At 41.5% G+C, this 6,101-nt stretch overlaps 1 non-coding gene across 1 annotated transcript; it reads left to right on the top strand.

The window, feature by feature from the left end:
• The first annotated feature begins 960 nt into the window (after nt 1–960).
• Nucleotides 961–1,068, top strand: LOC115852902 (U6 spliceosomal RNA). Its single transcript, XR_004039303.2, has one exon. It is a non-coding gene; the product is annotated as a U6 spliceosomal RNA (small nuclear RNA).
• Nucleotides 1,069–6,101: the final 5,033 nt, after the last annotated feature.

The raw sequence follows: 6,101 nt of genomic DNA, 5'->3' as shown, positions 1-6,101 counted from the left end.
AGCTGCCTTCTTGTGTCTTCACGTGGCCTTTTCTCTGGTGTGCACACTCCTGGTATTGCTACTTCTTATAAGGACACCAGTCCTATTGGATTCGGGCCCCACTCTTAGGACCTCATTTAACCTTAATTATCTCCTTAAAGGCCCCATCTCCAAATACAGTCACATTGGGGCTGAGAGCCTCCACCTATGAGTTTTGGGGGGACACAACTCAGTCTGTAACAGGAGATGTATGCTCATTTAGTTATTGTTAGATATTTAGGTTGATTTCCGGTTCTTACCATGAAGATGTTCATGCCTCAATGAACAGTATCCGTTACTATTTCCTTAGTGCAAATTCGCATAAATTGAAATATCAAAGTGTATGTATAATATTAAAGCTTTTAGGACGTATTGCCATATTGCCCTCCAGAAAGGTTATACCAGTTTACATGTCCACTAGTCGTATAAGACTTATTTTAGTTTCAGTTTATTGCAAGAAATAGTCATTTTAGATATTACTGAAGCCTCGTTACTCTCCACCATTCCTGCGTCTTCACCTCCCCTTCCCCCGGTATACACACAAAGTTGTCCTCTTGAAAGGTAATATCACAGGAGGGCAAGTTGGGACAAAATACATGTTGGCCTACCCAATGCCAGTGAGAAGAGTTATATCAATAAGCATCCTATTTACTCGTGTAGACCTCAGCAACTGAAATGAAAATGTAGTTACAGAAAACACCTGGACCATGGCAGGCCAAAACAGAAGAGGCGTTGGAAATCTAGGTGGCAAAAATTAAAACAATCGTGTAAACACAGAGTCATCCTAATACCCTGCACCCGTAGGGAAAAAAAATCCTAAAACAAAATAAATAAATAAAATTAAGCAAACCACAATTGAAAGAGAAAGTGAAAATGAAAATTCGTATTTCACAAAAGTAATTTCTTAATGGTAAAGCAACACAGTTTAAAACCCTGACTATGGTGCTCGCTTCGGCAGCACATATACTAAAAATTGGAACAATGCAGAGAAGATTAGAATGGCCCCTGCGCAAGGAGGACACGCAAATTCGTGAAGCGTTCCATATTTTTAGCAGAGACCTTAATTAAACAAGAATTATTAAAAAAAAATTACTACGAGCACGTTCAAGCATACAGAGAACAAGAAAGAATTCTACAGTGAATACTTTTATATACCCACAACATAGGTGTGTTGTTAACATATTTGCTTTATCTATATGGATATATATAATTTTTTCTCAATAATTTGAACGTTTCTACTTCATTGCTAGATACTACCATATACATCTTCCCAAATAAGGATTCTCTCCAAAATACATTATTGAAGGATTATCACACCTTAACAAAATTAGCCATAGTCCCCTTGATATCATTGAGTAGCCAGCTCACTTTCAAATTTCTATAATTTTCTCCCAAATATGCTTTATAGCTGTTTTCTTTAAACCAAGATCCAATCAAGTACCAGGCACTGCCTTTGATTGCTGTATCTCTGAAGTCCTTTTGCAATTAGCAGGTAATTTGGGACCTGACTTGCTGGTGTCATGTGAATGTCTAGTTGCTTAGTGAACTTTTTTTCACCTAATGTCTTCAGTTTCTACTGGTGATTTGATTGAATTTACCTATTTCATTAGGGGATACAAAATGGAATTTTTTAAATTTTAACTTTGATTCTGGATTTATTGGCTCAAAATTCTGTGTAAAGAATTTTCTCTAATTAATTCGTTATCAAAAATGCCCAAACACATGCTCTATTCTCTGTCTTTTGTTAACCATTTTCACATCAAGAAGTTGATGTAAGTCACTTCCAGTGGTAGTGAATGCCATTATTTTCCCTGATATTTTGGTATCATCATAGACACATACATTTTTATTTCAGTTTTAGTTTATTTTCTTTTTTGTTCTCAAATTGTCACAGATATCACCAGTAGGAGCTCTTTCAAGCTGTCTTCTCTGTCCTTTCTATATGACCTCATTAATCTTTCCCTGTTTCCTTACTTCCTCACACAATAAGATGTCCCAGCTTCACCTGTTTAACATCCGTTTGGTTATTAAATTTTCCTACAACCCTTTTTCATCTTTATATTAACCAAGAAATGTGAAATAAAGAAGCAAATATGTGATTGTAACCTGGTGTCTTGATTTTAGTTTGCCTTTTTCCAAAAGCAAATCCTGAATCAATGACTTCAGTACAGGTACATTATTTAGGAATTGATCCCAGGAAGCCAAAGTGAGGGGATGGGGAAATTGAGACACAAAAGGGAAAAAAGTAAAAAGCATGTGTGTTAGTGACCTAGTTATCACTGTGGGCAACAGCCGTGTCCCCCTGGGTGCTTTCTGTGTAGAACGGAACATTCATTTCCTTAGAACCGTCCACTGAGGAAAAGGAAGCTGAGATATTTATCAATTGCATTTTCTCCTTGGTTAAGGGTTATGCTGGGAACATTAACTCTTGAGCTGGAGAAAGCCCTGAGGTGGAAAAGCAGAGCTCAGGTGCTCAAGGTAGGAAGTTATCAGTGGGCTAAGGTTACAGATGAGCCAAGGAGAGGGGGGCAAGGTATTGAGAGCATCTACTATACTGGGAAAGTCAAGTTGGTGGCTCTTGACTTGATAAATGTTCTGTTCCTTTTCTTGTTTCTTGACCCACGGTCTCTACACTTTGAACGCCAACTGTATCTGGATCCAGAAGTGTCCATGTGGGTACTTTCTCCTGCTCTTCTGCATCCTAAAAGGTGTCCGTGGTCTTCTACACCAAGTGCAAGGCTATATTAAGCTTAGATTCTCCCTGAGCTTCACATTCACATTTCCAAGTGTCTACTAGGTATGTCCAGCTGGATGTCCTGTAGATTCCTCAAATCCATCACGTCCCAAACTGAAGCTATCACCTTCCTCCCAGACCTGCTCCCTCTCCACTCTTATGCGAATGGCAGTACTGTCTACGCAGCCACCCAAGCCAGAGGCCAGGCATCGTCCTTGACGCTTTGCTTTCACCACCAACACTCAATTGTCTTTTTCCTTTCAAAAGCTTTTCAAACTCATCTATGTCTCTTTATTACCACCACCTCTATTCTATTTCTGGAGGCCATCTTCACTTACTTTGATTACCGTGACAGTCCTCAAGCTAATTCTCCAGCATTGTCTGCCTCTAATCCCTTCTCCACACTGAAGGCAGGAGATCTCTCTAAAATGCAGCAAGAGCAACTGATCTAAACACTATTTTGCAGAGTCCTTTGCTGGTTTCTGTTTGCTTTAAGTATAAAGTTAAACCTTTAAAGTGGTTGAAATGCCCTTCTTGATTCAACTATTGTATTTATCTCTCTGCCTCATAATCTGTCATTACCACCCTCTCTAAGTCCCCACCAACCACACACCCATGCACAGACCTCAAACACCCTACTCTGGCTGTGGGGCTTCTCTCAGGTCCTGCAATGCTCCTCTCTCTCTCTCTCTCTCTCTCTCTCTCTCTCTCTCCCCCCATCTCTATCTCCCCCAGCCTGGAACACTCATCTTGTACTTCTTTACCTGGCCGACAGTTACACAACTTCAGGTCCAGAAGACACATCTTTGAGGCTTCTGCTCTGTACTCTCCTAGTACCACATACTTCAGTAATCACCCTTTGTCTCAGTTTCCACAGCTATAAGTTGAATATGATAACAGTGTCCACCTTGTATGATGGTTGTGAGGATGAAAAGAGTTACTATATGCAAAGTGCTTAGCAAGCATTCAATAAATTATTATATTATTATATATACTATATTATTATAGTATGTATCATACCAAATTATAATGGCATATTTAATTGTCTGTCTCCCCATCTGGACAGAAAGTTCCATGAGGGCAGCCATCTTCTGTCTGTCTTGTTCACAACTGTAGCTCCAGCACTGTGTTCATTGTCACATGGTAGGGACTCAATACATATTTGTTGTATAGATAAATGGAGGGGACAGGGAGATGGTAGCCTAAGCAAGGTGATTTTCCCAAAGTTTAAAAAGATGGTAGAAAAGTGAATGTATGTGTAAATGACTCTTGTGTTGGGAGAGGTGGGCGTTTAGGGTGGTACTTGTTCAGGTTTCCAGGGAAATCTTCTGCAGCAATGACTTAAGAAGGGGAACTTTATTTTATTTTATTTTATTTTATTTTATTTTTATTTTTATTTTTTGCTGTACGCGGGCCTCTCACTGTTGTGGCCTCTCCCGTTGCGGAGCACAGGCTCCGGACGCGCAGGCCCCGTGGCCATGGCTCACGGGCCCAGCCGCTCCGCGGCACGTGGGATCTTCCCGGTTCGGGGCACGAACCCGTGTCCCCTGCATCGGCAGGCGGACTCCCAACCACTGCGCCACCAGGGAAGCCCCTATTTTATTTTTTAAATTTATTTATTTTATTTATTTATTTTTGGCTGCCCTGGATTTTCGTTGCTGCATGTGGGCTTTCTCTAGTTGTAGTGAGCAGGGGCTACACTTTTGTTGCAGTGCACGGGCTTCTCACTGCGGTGGCTTCTCTTGTTGCCGAGCATGGGCTCTAGGCATGTGGGCTTCAGTAGTTGTGGCACATGGGCTCGGTAGTTGTGGCTCCCGGACTCTAGAGCGCAGGCTCAGTAGTTGTGGCGCACGGGCTTAGTTGCTCCGTGGCATGTGGGATCTTCCTGGACCAGGGCTCAAACCCGTGTCCCCTGCATTGGCAAGCAGATGCTTAACCTCTGTGCCACCAGGGAAGCCCAAGAAGGGGAACTTTAAATGAACTTCTTTAATCCTCACAATGGTCCTGTGAAGACAACGGCTTTACTGAAGAGGAAGCTGTGTAGCAGAAGGATTACAGGACTCTGGTCTGGAGTCCAAAGTAAGAGACAGAGTGAAGCTGTGCAAGCTCTTAGCTTGTCCCTCCCTAGCTGTGTTCTTTAAGCTCTGGTGCTGAAGTATGTTAACAAATGTTAGTAAAAGAATTGTGAGCACAACTAAATTTGGGGACAATAGGAGTAAATAGAAGTGACTGTTGTTGTTATTGTCTTTTTGCTGCAGGGACGCCCAAAGCCTTTAAGAGGCTAATGTAAATTGTGACTGTCCAAGATGAGAAGATACACAAGCTTCCCCAGCTTACTGGAGCAGAGAACCCTAACTTTCCAGAGCTTTCTTGGGAAACACAGCCACGGCCCTTGCTCAGCCGTCTACCCAGGTGGCCTACTTCCCTCTACCTTCAAGGTTTGGCCATTTCTGATCCTTTTTTTATTTTTTCATATACAGGTCTAAAATGATGGAAAATATATTACAATACTATATCGAATGGTGGAAGTGGAATGGACCCTGGCAATTTTTTAAGCCAATCTCCACATTTTATGATTGAAGAAACAGGTATAAGGAGATTCAACGATATGCCCAGGGTCCCCCAGGGAGCTTGTGGTAGAGCTATAGGAAATGCTTTCCACTCTCTCCTCTCCACTCTCCACTCGCCAAATCATCTCCGATTTTTAATTCTATCACTGTTGTATGACAAGTACATTTGTTATATTCCTTCCTTAATGTTGGGCCTGAAACCACTCAGCAGGTATATGTTTGTTCCTATCACTGGTATCCTGGGTGGCTTTCGTTTACTCTGCTACTGTTTGAGGAGCTTTGGGTAGAACTAGGAAAACTGTTAAGTCTTCACATTGGCAGTGATCTTTAAGACCCATAAAAGATGAATCACTGAGGGAACCTATAACTTTGCTCAAAGTAAATATTCTATTTTTATGGCTGCCTGTATTTTATCATCTATAAACTTTACAATAATGATTAGGTTCAAAGTAGGGACGTAATTTACATACATCAAAACATCTCACACCGTCCTTACAGCCTGTGAAGCACCTGCAGCAAATACGAGGAAGCTCTCCGAGGCATTAATTAATGGAGCCTCTCTAAGGCGGAAAGAGAGAGAGAACATGACAGCGACGGTGGCCTCTTATAAGCACACTTGTGTATCCTGCAGTGTTCACATAGGACTAGTGCTTTCTGCATTTGTCAGAAATAACACTTACTTCAGCTTTTTCATCCCTTCCCAAGGGATGAAAAGTGTGATCAGTCCTGTTTCCCAGAAATGCTTCTTCTCTTACACTGACCAGAAACTCTTTAGACGT

This window comes from Globicephala melas, chromosome 7 (assembly GCF_963455315.2).
Source record: "Globicephala melas chromosome 7, mGloMel1.2, whole genome shotgun sequence".
NCBI classification, from domain to species: Eukaryota; Metazoa; Chordata; class Mammalia; order Artiodactyla; family Delphinidae; genus Globicephala; species Globicephala melas.
Note: the sequence above shows the minus strand (reverse complement) of the source record. Positions and strands in the feature narration are given on the sequence as shown.